The 20,139-nt window shown below is 36.4% G+C and overlaps 1 pseudogene; it reads left to right on the forward strand.

Moving 5' to 3' along the window:
- Nucleotides 1-20,139, forward strand: part of LOC136833948 (disco-interacting protein 2-like) — a 123,421-nt pseudogene that overhangs the window by 67,524 nt on the left and 35,758 nt on the right.

Consider the following 20,139-nt stretch of genomic DNA (forward strand, 5'->3'; position numbering starts at 1 on the left):
CCCCCTCTTCACCAATTGGGTTGTTAGTATTTATGTACTGTTGTTGAGTGTTCCCTTAAGGTTGTTTATTTGTAGTATTTTGGACAGAGGGATGATGCATTCCCATGTGCCTTCTTGAAGTATTGGTACCCCCTTATTAGCTCCCCCTTCCCCCATCTCTTGACCCTCCAGGTATTTAATTCCTCAGATTGCACGCCTTCACTTGTAATGTACAGTAGTCAAAAGTGTGTGTTGTTTATTTGGGGGTTGGTTGCTTGCTCACAGGTGCACAACAGGCAGGGGGTGCCGCTTCCCCTTCCACTCGATCCCGACGCAGAGCCCAACGACGCCTCACCAGAAATGAGTCCAGGTACCACTCAGGTAAGTCACCCTGACAGACAACTTCAGTCATCACGAGTTTTATTATTGTTTTCCTCTAACATTTGTAACCGCGCACCCGACTGCGGGCGGGGCTTCGCCCTAGGCTGTTCTTTTCATTTCGCCTCGGTCCTCTGCCTCGTTCTTCTTCCTGTTCCCGACGCTGCTTCTGTTCGCTCCTCCTCACTGTTCGGTCGTCGTCGTCGTGCCTGTGGTGGGAATGATGCTCCTCAGCTTGATTGAATAGAGCAGATGTGGTCGGAATTTCTCTCTTGTTTTAATGTCCCTTGTGGGAGCCTTTCTTTTCTTTCTTTGCTTACCCTCGAAGATGGAACAAAACGCTCTCTCTCTCTCTCTCTCTCTCTCTCTCTCTCTCTCTCTCTCTCTCTCTCTCTCTCTCTCTCTCCCCTTTGATGTTTAATTTGTAAATCGAGCACTGACTCAAGTAATTGTGGACTAACATATTAATGCCGTTGTATACATGTATGAACGTCAGTACTCAAGGTATTGCAGGTGAGTGTATTATTGTTTTGTAAATCTATTTTTATTAGGCCAATACTGCACCTTTGGAATTATGTTAATTTCCCCCACGGTATTAGGTAGGGAATTTTTGGATTTGTTACAAGAAATTGACTTTCAGATGTGAATTTTTCTTCAAAGAATATTGAAGGTGTGTGACAGAAACGAAAATGCATCGAAAGAAATTTTCTTAATTCGGTAGAATTGAAATTTTGAAGTTTCTTCTCTTCATATTCTGGAAAGCAATACCTGTGACTCGATCACAAAATACCGAATGAAAATTCCCCAAGAATATTTTACTTTATTAGAAAACACTTACACTTAAGGTCCTCCCAGTCTTGATACTTATATGGTTGATAAGGCCGCTTATATTCCCGGTATTTACTCTGGTGATTTTTGTTAAAATCCGTAAAAAAAGAAACATTTGTCATAAGATTCTTGAGTTTTTCAACCTGTATGTAAACTATTCATGACTGACTTCGAGACGAGTAAATGCAGATGCTTAAGCTTTTAACTGAAAATAAAATTGGAGCGGATGCTTGAGGAATCATGAGCTTTCCAGCTAAGGAATTTCATTGTCCTCATGATTGTACTTTGTCGACAAGCAACTGCAGAATTATGCGTGTAACTCCCACGATCTTATTTTTCAGGTGAAATTTTACATTAAACCGGTATTACATTTTGGCCTTGAAAATATTATTTTCCTCATTTACTGTATCCTTCGGACCATTTCTGACATTCGTGCCGTTAGCAAATGACCTAACCAATCACACACCTAACCTAGCGTAGGGTACTAGGTCTTCGCCCTAGTTCATAATATGAGTTTGAAAGATATCATGAATTTGCCTTAATCTGAATGAGAACTGCCAGTGGGATTAAGGTCCTCGTTTTTGAGCGTGTTGTGTTTTCCCCCGCACAAAAACCCACCTTTCCCACTGTATTCTCCTGAATAGTGGGAAATAAGGGTGGCGGCCACTATCTCAAATATTCACTTGCTAACGAAACGGATCAAAGCACACGTTAAAACACGGGAAAATTATATTTTCAGGTCCATAGTGCAGTAATATTTTAAAGTTAAATAATACCACATTTCAAACCAGACGTAGCTTTTATACTTTTTTTATGTATTGTGGTATTATAAAAACTGACATACTCGTAGATAGGAACTAGCAGTGGAGGGGCAATTTTACGTTTAGTTTAGTTATACCTCTACTCCGTTTTTAGGAACGTTAACGTTTTCTTCTTGCACTATAAAGAAAACTCGGTTTTCGCAGGGGTACTAGGCTAAAGAATTGTTTGTAGTCTTTAGCCACAACGTGTCCATTTGAAAACACTTATTACGGTTATGGTACCAAACTGTGGATAATTTAATAGTTTTTTGTGTTTTGCATTCCAAGTAATTTGAGTTATTCCATGATATCTTCGTAGCCTTTCCTAATGTACAGTAAATCTGGGTTAGTAGCTGTGATTCTTTAACTGTTGGTGGATCTCAAATATACCCACAAATTTTCATCCTTATGACAATTTCTGTTATCACCTTCCCTGGCATTTAGCCCGAACTCAGTCAAGTAATGTTTCAAATTAACTTCCACCTTTTCATAGGAACCATGCGAAGGTTTGACGGATACTACACAATTCTGTAATATTCGTTTTATTTTATGGTAGATAAACTATGGTTTGCCTATGACAGTGTAAAAGAAACTGTAATTTTTTGTAATAAAACGTATGACTTGAATTTATGTACTCTGCTTATATTTGATTTAGAAAACCACATTTTCCGTTTGGTTATATGGAATAAGCAGTTTATTTTCGTAAGTTATATTTTTCGTATAACGATAATTATATTGTTCAGAAAATATGAACACTGTATTCAGCCCCATCTCATGAATATCTGTCAAGCCACTTGACTAATTTCCAGGAAACTGTATTTGTTGAAGTGAAGTTCATCAGGTACTCAAACTTGAATATTTTTATCACGATGTACCAGGAATTTGTTTAATGCCATTTTATAGTTTTTCTAGATTTTAAGCAAACCTAAGATAAGAGTATACTTTTCTTTAGGTTGATTATAATACCTTTTATATGTTAGGTATGGTAGTTATCTTATGTTGTTAGCATACAGTATATTAATTTTATTAGCGTACTCATATTGCTTTTTCATATGTTTATTATTTGACTGTTAAAGAAGTTATTTCAAAGAAGATATCTTTATGACGTAGATGGGCGTATTATTATTATTATTATTATTATTATCATTATCATTATCATTATTATTATTATTATTATTATCATTATAATCATTATTATTATTATTATTATTATTATTATTATTATTATTATTATTATTATTATTATTATTTAGAACATGAGCCTATTGATATGGGAACAAGCCCACAAAAGGGGGCCAATTGACTTAAAATTCAAGCTTCCAAAGACTATGGTGTTCATTTGAAAGTAGCAGAAGGTAATAGAAACAGAAAAAAGAGATCAGTTACTAGAAAAGAACAAATAAATTAACAAATCAATAAATAGATAGATAAAAATATAAGTAAATTATTAAGATACAAGGAGACTTGCTTGGGGGTAGTACAGTAATGCGTTGCATCTTCGCGTGAACTTTTCAAGTTCCAATTGCACAGCATCCTCAGGGAGACTGTTCCACAGACCAACGGTGTGAGGAATAAAGGACCTCTGGAACTGAGAAGTTCGACAGCGAGGCTAAACATTTACTGCATGTTGGTTTTGCGGTTCAGCGAATCCGGCTGCTCGGCAGGAAAAGAGAATCAGGGATTAATTGTGAATACAAAGATCTCTGTTAAAACACAACTTTCAAAAAAAAAAAAAAAGAGAGAGAGAGACCATCTGTCGATAGTCCAAGTCATTAACTGCTTATGTTAGGAAACAGATACGTACCACCACGAACCACTCTATTTAAAAGAGGTAAATCTCTGGCAGAACCAGACATCCACACCGGAGAACAGTATTCTAGTGCCTGAAGGACAAGCTTCTGGATATTCTTTCTTTCTAGCGACGTGGTTCATCTGAAAGACTGGGTGTGTTCCACGTATTCAAGCTGATAGGCAGTAATCACTTGCCAGTCTGTGAGAAATGTAAACCTTGTGTGTTGTAGAACATTTTCATGCTTTCATTTTAATGTCAGGTTCGATTATGCCTCGTTCAGAATCCATTTGTATTTGCTTTCGTTCTTGCTGTAACCCGCACTGTAATGCTGACAGAAGTAGGAAACTGTTGCCGCAAAGCGGATACCATATTTTTTGGTCTAACGCCCACGCCTCTTCCCCCCCCTCAGGGGATATTTAAACCTCCCGGGTCCTCCCTCCCTTTATACGGTTGTGCGCGTTGCTATGCAAAAAATTCATGCCTGGTGTTATTCAGGTGGTTTTGCATTAAGATAAGTTGTGTTGAATTGTTAGGAGAGAGAGAGAGAGAGAGAGAGAGAGGAGAGAGAGAGAGAGAGAGAGAGAGAGAATATTCCATAGTGGCATTGGGCGGGTTCTCATAGTTGTTTTCAAGGTGTGTAACATCTTACGGCCCGCCCTCGCCCTTTGTAAGAGCCTCCATCTCTAGCTTGAAACTCGGAGCAAAGCAGATGCTGCTAAAGAATGGATTTTGTTTGCATAGGTTCCATGTCAACTCGCCATCCACTGACACTTATTTGATTTGACTGACATTCAAATGGTTAATGTCGGCATCCAGGTTCTGAGTCTTCCGGATTCCAGTGCTCGTGATAAGAGTTTGCATGTGTGCGCTGACTGCACGAGAGCCCAGTGGCTGGATACGGGTTTGTCAAAGGCGATGACTTGCAGTTGCTGTTGTTGATTGGGTGTATCAACATGCATAGGGGGTGCTTATTTCAAGTAAAGTGACTTGTGTATTCGCCCCTTGTTTCGAAAGGTCTTTCAAGTCTTTAGTCAGAGCGAATTCTCTTAGTAATGTATATATTTGTGTTGAAGTAAATAGAGATGTCTGTATCAGCTTGATTATGAGTTCGTCTCATGTCGGGAGGAATGCTGCGCATCAGTGCTGATTTTGTTTGTAGGTTTTTCGGCTCCACAGCTGAATACATCCAGGGAAATTGGTTGCTCGAAATTAAATTTAATGTACGTTGCGTTTACATATTTTCACTAGGAAGACACGAAGTGTCGTATTTTGATGAGAAACCCCCTAGACTTGACACCCTTGCAATGATTTTACCACCAATATATCCTGTTCGTCACTGGCACATTCATTCCGCTCTTCCATTTTTGTGTCGGGTGATTGTCGCTTTTGAGCTTGTGAGATGCACTGTCATTCTCTTGACAGTGTGTCTTTAGGTTGCCTTTGGTTGATTCGTAAACTTGATTTATAGACTTGGGATCCACCCACGTAGGATTAGTTATCTTATGTTAGCTACTGCCCTTTTTTTTTACCTTTGGCCAGTGATATCTGTTGACTTATTGCGTGTGGTTCATCTGCTCTTTAGTCTGCTGCCCTGTAGTGCTCATGTTCTTGAAGGATATTTGAAACTTTTATTGCTGTGGCACTACCCACTTCGTCCTTTAGATGTTGTATGATTAAATTTCGTTATACTAACCAGTTTTTATCTGCTCCATTGTTTATTTTTTTATCCGTCACTGACTTTTATGGCGCGCATTTTCATATTCAGTACTCGCCAATAAAAGTTTGTGTTTGGTTTCATCCATTAAAAATATTGATTCCACAGAAAAATAAAAGGGCAGAATTGAATTCATATGTATTTGTGTGGTATGGCTTCGTGTTCTGTGGTATTTTTGTACAGCTCAGCCTTTTGCTATTGTTGCCACTATTATTATAAATGTAGGAGACCTCGGAGCGCGTACTGTATTCTGCTGTATTCGTCTTTTGTAAAAGTCGTCTTTGTTCTCCTTGTAATTTGTAATTCCGTATCCGGCTTTCTGTTCATTCAGTGTGTGATCAAAATAAGTAGAGACTTAGCAAGCGTAAGATTTAACAAAACAAGGAGACGGTATTTGGTGTGGCTCCTCAATTCCTTTGGACATAAGGAAAAAAATGTTAGGAAAATAGAAGACTGTATACGAAAATGCAGTAGAAACGACGTCGTTAGTATTATACCTATATTATTATGTTTCCAGCTGCGATATTTGATTTTCATAATTTAGCTGCTTGTGTAGAGTACAAAAAATCACATTAGTTTGCGAATGTTTTCATTTTGTGAATTTGCGTTTAATTGTGAACAACTTAAACTCTGTTATCTTGGAGCCCAAAAGAGTAAGAGTTCCTGCTCACCCTTTTGTTCTGTATCCGTTGTGGAAGTCATTTTTTTAACGTGAATATGAGGCTTTATAATCGTAACTAACGGGATCACAAGTTCGTGTCGTTGTTCCCTCTTGGCTGTTAAACGCTCCAAATTTTTTCTGTTTGGGATTTCCCTGTAATTATTTCCGTGTGCTCAGGAGTTTCATCGTTTGTAATTTTGTATTTTAAATTGCGTTAAGCTTTAGCACAAAAAATGCTAGTGAATTGTTTATCAGAGTGAGATTCACCATATAAGAATTACATAAATCACTTCCAGATAATGACTGGTGTTAATGTGGAAGCCTATTTTCGGTCTCTACTTGAGTTTCATTGCGGCAGTTTGATGCTCCAAATGTCTAACTGCAAAATTTTGGCTGGTGGCATGAAAATCTCACCACACTACATTCCAACTTTCTTAAGCGCTGAATGACTGGAAGTGCCCCAATAATTGACTTGACAACCTAAGTTTCACAAATCAGCTTTGTACTAGAATGCAGAGCAGGAAGGCCTTCCTTTTCATAAAGCATGTGATAGTATGGGGAGCCACAAAGATTCTGAACTATCGATCAAATAAGCTGAATTGTAAGTGAAGGAATTTCTTCGTTTTTCTTGTCTTGCAAAAATATAAGAGCAATCTCGTATGTCAAAAAGTGCCAGTATATGAATTATTGTTGTCAAGTGTATAATGTATGTCAAAATTGTAGGAAAACTTTGTCTTCTGCACATATTTACAGTTGTCTTACGAAACATTTCTGAATGTTCCAAAGAGTTTCATCCAGCACCAGAGCTGTTCATTATGCAAGATTTTCCTTTCTGGTAAAATTTTTTTCCAATTCTATGAAACAAGAAATCCTACTGGCATAAGTGTTTTATATATAACAAAATAATTCCCTAGTAGTTATACAGTATTAATTCTCAAACATTTATTTTTTTATTTTATATATATATATATATATATATATTTTTATATAGAATAATCTAGTAGTATATATATATATATATATATATTTTTTACATAAGTTCAGTGGTCAGGACAATCAAGTGTTTAGATTTTGGTGCACTGATTAACACTAATGCTGTTACTATTTTCATTTCGTTACTTATGTAAATATTGACTACTTTTAAAAGAATAGAATTCTTACTAACTTACAAGGCTTCTTTGTCCAAACTCCATTTTGTTTTTAGGCCTACAAACTATAACGAGTATAACTTTACCTTTAGAAAGAAATCCTCTTTAATTTACTGAGCTTCAAGCAATAACGCCTATAGCTAGTTGTACTCGTTCTCTCCAAAATCCCAATCTGTATTAGTTTTATTTTTTAGGGAAAATTTCAAATAGCTCTCTCTCTCTCTCTCTCTCTCTCTCTCTCTCTCTCTCTCTCTCTCTCAAGAAGTTTGTCCGTTAGTGGTTCATGACTTCTGAAAATGGAATCATTGGTATCGTTGTCTCTTCCTCGGAGCTTCATAGTCGTCATATATTACAATGGTTGAGATATCCTGGAATGGACCATAAAAAGTACTGGTGTTGATTAATGTTGCAAGACCAGTTCTGTACGTGTAGGCAGAAGCGGCGATGATAAACCAACGTATTGAAGGTTACCCGGGCAGACTTAATAGGTTGGCCCAGCACCACCTTTACTCTAGGGGCGTTCACTTAAAAAAATGAGAATGGAACGCCGGAATGATTTGACTCTGAAATATTTTTGCCGAGAAATGGTTGCTTTATTTGGCCATTTTCAGCTACAGTACTCGTGTAACGTTATGTTGATATGGTTGCTTTGAAGAATAATATTTTTTACCGTAAAGTAATTAATAAACATCTTGATTATTAACCCCCCCTCTTATCCGCCCCACCCCCTTCCCCCGTCCCATGTAGAGACGGAAAGAATACAAATGAACGTGATGAGGTTTGTTGACTCGAAGCCTCTCTTTGAAGACGTGCGCCATATAAGGACTCGGGGTACTGCTGTTTTCTCCGTTCTTGCCGCCCTCTGCGAAGTCTTGTCTGAGTGGAAAGTTAAGTACTGTTGTCGGAAGGACTAAAGAAGGCAGAAAACTGTGCCATGTCCAACTTCTGTTTTAAGATTTTTATTGGGTGTTGCTCCTGGCCCCATGTTCTGTTACAAGTTCTGTAGCCTGGGTACGCCAGTGTTCGAAGTTTCCACCGAGTTTCACATTAGGTGAAGTATTTTTTATTATTATTATTATTATTATTATTATGACTGTGACAGCTGTACCAATGCCGTAGAATAACGTCAACATTCAGACCATTATACAATCGCTTGGTACATTGTTTATGAACATTAGTAAAACCAAAAAAAAAAGTAAAATTATCTCTCGTCTTTGACCCATGCTGTAAATGAAAATAATTAACGAATTTCAAACACGGTATGTAATTACAGTTTTCAATTCAGTGTACCCAAACACAAAAAATAAAGAACTGCTTTGCTATACAACGGCTACCATAAGTAACAATACACTATATAAGAATAATAAAGCAGTGTATTAAATTTGCATGGTGTGAGTGTATCTTGATTATATAAAAATATCGAACTTTTTGTTTCTTTCAATTTCAGCTCCTCACTTTGATCATTCACTTTTGTTATTTTGTCTTTGGTGAACTCAGTGCAATTAACGCTGTTTCATGCTGTAAATGACACCAAATGAAGTGTATCTAACATAAACAAGTAAAAAAATGTTCGTAGTTTCTTTGGCGCAATCGAGTTTTCTGTACAGCCATTATGAGAATCAGAGTGGTGCCAGTAGATCTATCTTTCGGTGGCCTCGTTTAAATGATGCTGTATGAGCCTGACCATGAAACTAACCACTGCCCGGTGGTGGCCTATCTATATAGTTGCCAGAAGTACGATTATGGCTAACAAACCTAAATAAAATAAAAACTAATGAGGCCAGTAAGCGGCTGTAATTTGTTTGTTTGATGATTGGAGGGTGGATGATCAGCATACCAATTTGCAGCCCTCTAGCCTCAGTAGTTAAGATCTGAGGGCGGACAGAATAAAGTGCGGACGGACGGACAGACAAAGTCGGCGCAAGAGTTTTCTTTTACAGAAAACCAGAACTGACTTTATCTAGGCTGATCAATGCCCTATATCGATAAGAAAGTTCCCTGTAGCAAATCGTGAAGAATTATGATGATTTTTCATGTATTTGAACGCGCTGTAGCTGGCATAAATAACTATACAGTAAACCTTATATTATTGAAAAGGCAGCGTATCACAGGTTTGCATTCTGAGAAATAGTTTTTAGTTTGTTTTTGGTAATATTTTGTACAGCAAAGTATAGTAATTTTTGTATTTGGTTAATCTCGGTTTGGCATTTTTGTCTTTATTTTTGTTACCTTTGCTTTTTTAAAATACTACAATAAATTAGAAATATTCAGTATTAAAGAGACATCAAAATGAGTATCGTAGCGTAAAAGCTGACTTTTCACAGACCATTTGAAAGAAAAAAATATGGGGAAATGCAGAGAGGCGTTTAGAGATAGGTACCTTATGGTCGAAGTGTTACACTAAAAAAGTATTTGAATAGAATACTCATTATTTTGTCATTTTTGACAGGTTGTTGTTATAATGGTGGCGCATGCCCCCAAACCAGTGCATCCATACTCTCAGTGTCAGAGAAGGTCTAGGGTGTTAGTTACCGGCCCGAAATTTGAGCTCAGGTGTTAGGATATAGCTTTCATTAGTAGTATCCGGAACGAACGAAGGTTTTATCAGGGTTCTGTAAGATAATCCTGTACAATTAAGTATTTTATTTTTTAAGAAGTATTCATCATATTTTAGATAGGTTTTGGCGTGCTGTATTTTACAAGGACAAAGAAAGGAAAAAGATGAAAGTAGGTGCACTTCATTCCCGAGAGAATACTTCGTCCTTCGCCAGTTCAGTGGAAATGTCGTGTAAATGTAAGCAGCAGTGGAGGGTTTATCTTAATCAGCAGTGCTCCTGACTGGTCACTTGTTTCTTGCTGGTTCCCCGAGTCTACTGTAGTGTACGTGCATAGGGTCTCTTATCATGTATGCCTCTGTTGTTAATACTGACATCATTATGAATTTCTTTAACATGTTTCAAGTTACGTTATATATAAAGATATCGTTCTTGCTTGTAGAAGGTTCAAGTTTTAATTTTTCCTCGAGACTTCTTTTCCCCGTTGTTTTGGCTTATTTTCTCGACATTGTTTGGTCAAACGCCTTGGTGTTTTTCGGTAGTTTAGATTGTTTAGTATGTATAGCATATTAAGCATATTATTCATGGGTTGTGAAATCAGAGAAACTCCGTACCTCGGGTAATGTTCATTATGTCATGAGTGTTCATAATTTAATTCAAATATATGAGAATGGTATTAAATGAAGTAAACTGCATGATAGAGAGAGAGAGAGAATATATATATGTTGTGCAATGGTGGAGTGCTTTTTGGAGGAAGCGAATAATGGTATTCATGTCACCTTACCCTTATCATTTAGTTCTGCCATTACCTCTCAAGGGATCTTTACTGGCAACAACGCCCCAAACTTGCTTATTATGCGCACATTCTACAGTTCAGCGGTGGCAGGCAGTTTGAGCTGGAAACGTTAATCCGGAAAGTAGTGTTTGCCATTATGTCGTTCACATGCAGTACCGCCACTATTGGCAATTTATTCTGTTAGCACAACCAGCACCTCCTCTTGACTGTAGCCAACCAGGTATATACAGCGGTTGAGTGAGGTATCCTGTTGAAGGAGATCATTGTTTGGGCTTTTTTGCGACTGCGTCAATATTCTCTTAAATTTATAATAACAGCGGTATGTTGCAGCTGAAGAACCTTCCTGTCAGAATCATAACCAGGGGTTGAGGGTTGGGGTTGATATCTGCTGCAATTTTTAATATTTTTAACTCGCAGGGAATAGTCATTTTCATTTTCTTTGTCATGCCCAGATCCTTTTCAGAAGAAATCCTTGTCATTTGAAGTCGGAAAGATAAACACGAAAGGCAAAAACGGTTCCTGGGCTGGTATTAGAATGTAAGAACAATTAGGGTGTTCCGAGAACGGATAAGATGTTGGGAGGAGAATTTTGTTTTTGTCGCGAACGACAGAAACATTAGACTTCTTTTCGCAATGCGCTTGTTATTATATTTTAAGAACAATAACGGATCGAGATATTTCCAGTTAAGATTAAGAGGCTCGTTGTGACTGAGTTGAAACACAGTTTGATCCGATTCGTAGCCATATATTTTTGCTATATCAAAAATGAATGTATTTTGAATAATCGATAAAATATTTTTAATCCAGAAAAGCAAACGCTGCCTTAAAATGATTTGTGGTGGTAGACACTCTGAGCAAGAACTCAACTTAAGAGACGGGATCCCATTATGCTTTCTGAAATATCCGACCATGAGCCCATTTCGATTCCTCTTATTGAAGAAGGACACCTGAGGCCCGTTGTGAAGGAGAATAATAAGCAAAATGCACCTGCAAAAATTCTTGGTTCTTTCCAAATAGGTTTTTGAGCCCATTTATGATATTGCTGACGGGAATAATTTCGTCAGGATATAAAGGTCTTGGTGCGTGCGATCCCTTGTGAGTTGGTGTCAGCTAAATGGATGTTGATTTGAACAGGTGTATAGAGAAAGTAAAAGTCATTTTGAATATTACAACGCACTACTACCTACTGGTAAGGTGTTCATTTGCATATGCATAGATAACCAGGCTTCTTAAGTATCAGTTTGTCCTAGGTAGTGATGGCCGTTAAGATTATTGTGAAGAGAACTAAGTTTTATTGACGTTGCCGTTCTCATCTTTGTTCTAAAGTGGACACTGTCGTGTGGTAAGGCTGATTGCATTCTGGGATATAGAAAATGTTCCAGGACCTTTGTTATTCTTTTTTATTGTTTCATTACTCGTTCCCTAGTTTCAAGCACTAAAAAAAGTATATTTTGATCGTTCCTTTAACTAAGTGTAGCCCACATCAGAAACTTGTCCTTGTCAGTTTCAGTCTTCGAAAACAACTTGATTATGGCATGTCCTTTAAGCCGAGCTCAGGCTTTGCGGTCGGGTCTTATATGGAGTTACTGAGGTTACAGTTAAAAGTGTGAGGTCGGTGAGTGTGTGTGTTTGGTTGTTTGGGTGGAACTGAACCGAGAGAGAGAGGTGGGGAGGGCCAGTTACCCATGTACCTGTACGTGTGTTTGTAATAAGAGATGAGACTCGGGATGCAACTGAACTTGGTCAAGGCGTCTGGCGAGGCCATTGTACCGGTAGCAAGAGTCCCGGGAGGAGGCAGAAGGGAGCTGTTTACAGACAGTTCGGACTAGATAAGAACCCGGTATGAAATTCACATTAAGGAAAAAGTCGGAGAAAAGACACGGCTGTGCAAGTTTGTAACCGAGTCATTGAAAAAGATTATTTGTAAGTCAAACGAAGGGATGAAGAAAAATGTAATACTTTGCGTTGCATTTCTGTTAAACTTTTGCATGATTTAGGATGGCGTGGTTGCTGTAAATATGTCGTCCCAGCAGTGCAAGACCTTTGAGGAGTTGTGATTCTTGTATGTTAGCGCACTTGCCTAAGCAAGCCTTTCCTCTCATAAGATAAGTTTACAGTTATTTTTTTTTTCTAGTGCACTATTATATTCAGGTTGTATTTATAAATTTACTTTGACACAAGTAGCTCTTGATAGCCGTGATCACCTCATACGGTATATACTCGGTAATTGATGCAACGAAAGTGATTCCAATGATGATCGATTCTTTATTTCCTTTTTAACCGCATTGTTTGGTGTTCGTTTGGCACCCGCACAGAGCCACTAATTGGTATCTGCAGGGATCTAATCATAGCCTTTGTATAGACGAGATCTTATCAAGAAGCATAAGCTTGTTTACTGTGATTGCATCATCATGTTGCCTATTGAGGGATGTAGTAACGAGATCTTTTAAAAACATTTCTGCCTCCCGCCTCTGCCAATCTCATTCTGCGACCATCCCGAACTCTCGTCGGCGCATCAGAACAAAATTACCCATAGACGTACTGTATATGGATGGGTGGATTAGGTCCTGCATTTCTCCATGCGGGAAACAAAAACGCTACGGGGCCAGGTCCTGTTCCCATTAGTGAATTCCAGGCTTTTGTTGTCCGTAGAAATAAAAAAAGGGTAAAGTGTGATTTTAAAATGCCAAAGGAAAGAGGTTCGATAAGCGTTGTTAGGATTTGACTCGTGTGACGATCATGTGATTTACGATCTTCCTGATTTCTTGATGGATATGTTAATAAGAGAGTTGATCATGTCGACCCCACATCTGAAAGCGTGGATGACCTTCTTCTTTAATTTACATGTTTTCATCTTCTTAAGTGAAACATAAAACGTAGAGATCAGGTTATTACTTTGCTTTCGGTATCAGTTTTGAATTACTTGTTGACCGAACTGAGCCAGACTCTATAAGACAGCGGATAATGGAGTGACGGTATTTCCTTCCCCAAGGCTGTTTTGCTCTATTTATTATACATTTATTCTCTCTCTCTCTCTCTCTCTCTCTCTCTCTCTCTCTCTCTCTCTCTCTCTCTCTCTCTCTCTCATCACTTTTCATCATCGTCTTATCGATGGCACTGACATAATGGTTTTTTATGAAAACATGATGTCAGCCTTCAGTAACTGAGTAGACAGCATTTTGAATTATGCGGGCAGAAACTACTGTAAAAGCAAGGCTTTCATAAAACTAGCCCAAACAACCACTAGTGTGTACAGGAAGCTAAATTAAGATCGACGATTGGGGTGACAGCTTAATTCAATTGTATTCCTAATTATTATATTAGTATCACGTCAGTATGATAAACAGGGCAAGATGTAGCTAGATCTGGAGGACAGGGAGATGGAGAAACTGAGTCAAGAGGAGACTAATAGTCTCTGCAGATTAGTTGTGATCAAAGACGGATGAAGATTATCCGTCAGTGGGAATTTAGTCATGAGCAGCCATCTCTGTTAGGTCGTTTTTCGAGGTTGCTCAGTGATTTATTGTGAAAAAGATTTTCCGACGTGTTAGGTAGGAAATGTTGCAGCTATCCAAAATACTGAAAATAAGCAGTCGAATGGAAGCTATTTTGCAAGTAAGATGGAGGCAAAACTAAAATGGCTGACCTGTCACGATGTACTAGACGCATTCTCCCTTACCTCTGCTGCTTAACGACGCCTGTTAAACCAAGAAACCAGCAAACCTTTCCGTCCACAGAAAGTGTTGCGTTGAAACAACAAGTAAACCTTTCAGTCCACAGAAAGTGTTGCGTTGAAACCAGGAAACCAGTGAACCTTTCAGTCCACAGAAGTGTTGCAGAAGGTTCGAACAATGCAAAACACTCGAATACTTGTGCCACATGGCAGATCATTCTGGATCTCTCCTTTGGTAACCTGCATATACCTTCATTATCACAAGCTGAACATTGAGTGACGTATAATGCCTCGTCCCCTCTCAGTCGTCGTAAATAACTTTTAGGGTCTGTAACGTGAGTGCTAGACCAGTCTTCACATCACATGTACCCAGCAGTAAGGCATTATTATTATTATATTACAGTATTTCTATTTTAAGTTCGTTTTCTTGTAGATGTTACTTTTGCCTTTTAATTGCAATCATTATCCATATTGACATTGTTCTTTTGGGTTTGAAATTTTATTTTGGCATTATGGGTGTTTGTGTTCATTATACAAACGAGTGATAGTTTGCATATAACAAGTTTAAGTGAGTGATACTTTAGAAACGGAGGCAAATACTGAATCCGCCTTATGAGGATAATTGTTTGAGATTGTTCCTGTCGTTGTTTTAAAACATTTGGATTCTCGTAGGATAGTTCCTCGTCTATATAGAGTGTATGATAATACTAGGTGCAGGGGATATTATTACCCTTCGTCATTGCGCATAGAAGTATTCGTAAGATGAAAGCAAACATTACGAGAAATAATGCTTCTAGTTACGCTGGTTCAGCACTTGCAAAATGAACACAACTGTAGTCGTCTTGTTGCGTCATGTGTAGGCCTCTCCTTTTAAGGGACATGGCTTCTTGTGTGAAGTATACCCACACAAACACGCACATGTTTTGCGTGCGCGTGTGTATATATATGTGTGTATATATATATATATATATATATATATATATATATATATATATATATATATATATATATATATATATATATATATATATATATTTTTCCCTATATATATATATATATATATATATATATATATAATGACCTAATGAGGAATGGAAAGAGTAGAGTTTCTGCATCTCATCATTTTATATATATTATATTATATATATATATATATATATATATATATATATAGAGGGTATATATTTTATATATATATATATATATATATATATGTGTGTGTGTGTGTGTGTGTGTAAATTATAAAGACGAGATCCAGAAAGCTCTACTCTTCTGGCGTCATTCCCTTCTTAAGGGGAAGAACACGTGTGTGTGTGTGCATATACATATATAATCAGAAAGCTACAAACGTAACTTTCTGATTATATATGAATCACGATGTGATAAATAGATAAATATATCATATACATATATATATATATATATATATATATATATATATATATATATATGTATAACTGAATCACGAAAATATGGAACGTGATGAATATAAAAATAAAGATAAAATCCACGAAGAAACGGAAACACTCGGATATGGTTTATCTTCTTTGTATCTAACAGACCTCGGCAACATTGCGTCGTCCCTATGTGTATTTGAAAAACATTGTGATATTCCTCAGAATCATGTTGATATAGTTAAAGGTATCATTTATGGAGCTGCCAATGTTAGGCATGAAAGCAATTTCCCTGCTCAGTATAAGAAAAACGACCGACCTTAAAAGACAATACAATCCACATACAAAGCTGATAAATCGAATAGTATTGTAATTTTAGATAAAGTTGACTACATATCACGCATGCAAGCCCTACTGGATGATGATACGACCTACAAAAACTAACAAAAATCCCCAGTCAAGTCATAAAAGTTTCAACACCACAGTGAAAAAAAAATCATAAAGATAAAAAAGAACTAATAGGTCAGTTGTCGGTAAGAATTTCCCTCGTTACCTTACTTGTACAGTTAGTAAAAAAAACACAAAGAAAACAATCCTATGCGGCCTATTATCAATGCTGTTGACTCAATATCATATAAAACTTTCAGAAATATATTAACAAACTCTTGTCCCCGTTACTTGGAACTATCTCTCAGATTCTCACGTATATAATAGTCTAGATTTAGTTGATAAATTAAACAAATCACTTTGCCCCACTGATAGATTCGTTAGTTTGATGTTTGTTCCTTTTACTAAAGTCCTATAGATTCTATTTTGTGAGTATCTTAGTAATGAATTAATCCATCACAGTACCTCTACCTGTAAGTCATATAATTTCTCTCACTAGGTTGTGCATTTGTGATTGTAAGTTTATATTCAATGGTGCATTTACCAACAAATATTTGGTATGTGATGGGCAGCCTTTATCCCCACTCCTCTCAAACTTGTACATGGAATTCTTTGAAAAACGATATATACCTTATATCATTTATCTCCTTTTAAGTGGTATAGGTATGTTGACGATATTTTTAGCTGTTTGCCTGCTGGTATTGATGTAAATGATTTACTCTGTAATTTGAATAACCAGGTACCATCCTTTAAGTTTACGTTAGGAGAATTAGAAAAAACAATTGCCTCCCTTTCTTGATGTTTTAATACATAGAGAACCTATTTCAATGTAAATTCAGTATTTATAAGAAACCAACCAACAACAACTTAACTTATGTCCATTTTTATTAAGCCATCACCTCTACATCAAAATATCAATTTTTTCCTCTATGTTTTACGAGCCTTGCACGTGTCAGTCCCCCCAGTATTTTGGATCAGAAAATTGAATACACTGAAAAATGGGGACAGATTTATGTTATCTTCACATATACTAGATATTTGTTGTAACAAAGCCCACAAAAAGTTTTATAGTAGAAAGTAACATGAAGAAACCTAAGAATATTCTTAGCTTGCCTTATTTAGTGGTTTTGAAAGTAAAAATCATTGTTAAAACCTTTTTAATGTAAACCTCGTTTTTTCTTATAATAACACACTCAAAAGAATGTTAATAAAGTAGCCCTAAAGAAAACAACAACATAATATATAAAATTCCATGTTTGGACTGCCCCTCATTTATATTGTGATCTAACAAGATATAGATGTACGTATTAAGCAACATAAGTATTCAGTCAAAACTGGACGACATAATGCTATATTCATTCATTTAAGTGAAAACTCTCACAGGATAAATTGGACTGAAAGTTCAGTGATTGCCGATCAGAAAGATTTCTCTTCAAATCTGTTGGAATCACTATTATCAGCTTACTTTCAGTTATAATTTTAATCTTAGCCCTAGCAAGTATTATTTGGATCCCTGTATTAGAAAAATGTTCAGAATGACCCTAAAGATAAAATCACTGACTTAATTACAAGGTAGCTACTTGATATATATACTTTCTATATATATCCGTATGTTTAATATAATTTTCTTATTTGTAAAAATGTTCATCTTGCAAAAGTTATTATTGTTTACAAAAAAAGGAGAGTATTATTGTGTTGTACTAAAAAATTTTTAAGGTAGTCAGTCACGAACCTTTATAATCTTTTTAATTGTCCTGTCCCTCCTCCTGAACAGTTTGATCCTAATCCTTTGTAAAACCTCTTAAATAATTAATCCTGTTTTGGCAGTTCTACTAATTCTTCAATTGTGTTTGGATTCCAGAGTACTTATGTTTCCTTCATAATCCCCATCTGTCATTTTATATGAGCTTTCTTTGTAAACATACTTTTATATTTCTTCCAGTCTGCTAAGTAGAGGACTATAGGTAAACAAAATGTCATGGCGGGTGACAGAGAAGTCTGGTCAGAATGCTTCGTGTTTGAATCTAAAGTTTAGGACTTTTTCCCTTGTAGACACAGGTAAAAATCTCATCAGCTTATAGTAAAGCCGGATAAGTTCTCTACTGGATGGCGCGAGACCAATCCCTCTTCCACCCACACTTTCACTTCTTTTTTTTTTTTCTTTTTCCCTCTTATTACAAATGGTTTACATCCTTAAATGTAAGTGCGACATTGCATTGAAGCAACCACGTATTTTAAAACAATGTTATAATTCCTAATGTCTTAAAGAATTGTTGTCTTTTTTATTGTATTCATTCTTACATTTAACAATTATTTCATATCTTTATGTACTCACATTTTCATCTATATTTTCTGCCTTATTGAAAAAGGGTAACGATAACACATAAAAGATCAAGTTTTTATTTAATACATATAAAAGAAAAGCAGTTTAAGCATATAATGAATATTAAAAATTATATTTACAATCAATAAAATCATTAGACATTCAATCGTCGTCGTCGTCGTCGTCGTCATCGGATGCGCGTAATTCAATTACAAAGACTCCATTAAATTGCTCCACATAATCATCTCATTAGAATCTTCCATCTGAAGTTTTCACATCTTTATAGCATTATTGGATTTTTCATTAGTGACCTTTTGAATGGCTTCTTGCAATAACGGTCTTAAATCCGCCATTTTAAAATTATTTCTCTGAGGGCATAATTTTTGACCTGCCCAAATCAGTTCTGTAAGGGTTATATTGGCGGTGGTACGGAGGAAGCCTGACGACCCTGTGCCATGTTCACGAGCCAGCTTATCAATGACATATTCTTTTTCTATTCGTGCAGAATGAATCTTCACCAATTACAGCAACTCACACTTCCGCATGTCATCTGTCAAATCTGCCCCTTGTTGATTAGCCATTCTTTTATTGCATTTTTTTTTCAGCTGTCGTCGGTGGCTTGTCAGTAGCAACAGAATGGTACAAAGGCATTGTCCATGACGATGACTGATGAAGGAGGATATTCAGGGAGTAGCTGGGATTTGAACCAATTTTCAAAGACATTCATTTTACATTTTAGCTGTTCTTTATATACGTTTGTGTGTATACTACCACCTATCAGTTCCTTCATGCCGATTTAAATCGTTGTCCCCACGATGCCGTGCCCTACCATTAAAAAGTCCTACCATTATCTGTTACCCTTTTAATTCATGGGTCCGTTATTGTCTCCTGAGCCATATACTTCTGGGCGATCCTATTGACTCGACTTTCCTCTAAAAGCTCTCTATTCTTCAAGCCTCTGTATTTCCATAGGCCTACTGAACATCACACTTAATTTATATATAGTTTTTGTTAATTTAACTATATATATTTACAAATTCAAGCTCATAGAAAGCTCTCCCCATTTGTTTTATATATATATATATATATATATATATATATATATATATATATATATATCTATATATATATGTGTGTGTGTGTGTGTGTGTGTGTGTGTGAATGTCTTTTTACTGTATGCATATGAGAGGCGAGGCAGCATAAATATACATAAATTATGCAAGTGGAAATAATCAGCAAAAAATGAATCAGAAACCAATTATATTTACGTTGTATAACTTATGCTACCTTCATATATTACAACATGATTGGGAATATTTGATTTGGCATCAGTCTATAATGCGCACTTTAAACACACACAAAAGGATACTCAAGGTCATTTTAGAAGAAATGAAAGCAAAATCCACGATAAATACGGAGCTTAATCCGCCTTTACCGCTGAGATTTTTGGAAGCAAGAGGTCAGTTTCATAAAGGGTAAAATGACCAAAGGATCTTAACTGCGAACGATATAGTCCGGAAAAACCGTCCTCTCACCCGCCACGACATTTTGGTTTACCTATAGTGTCGAAGGCCTCATAACACTCCAGTGTTTCCGTTTCCTTCATGGATTTATATATATATATATATATATATATATATATATATATATATATATATATATATATATATATATATATATATATATATATATATATATATATATATATATA

This window comes from Macrobrachium rosenbergii, chromosome 52, assembly GCF_040412425.1.
Source record: "Macrobrachium rosenbergii isolate ZJJX-2024 chromosome 52, ASM4041242v1, whole genome shotgun sequence".
Lineage (NCBI taxonomy): Eukaryota > Metazoa > Arthropoda > Malacostraca > Decapoda > Palaemonidae > Macrobrachium > Macrobrachium rosenbergii.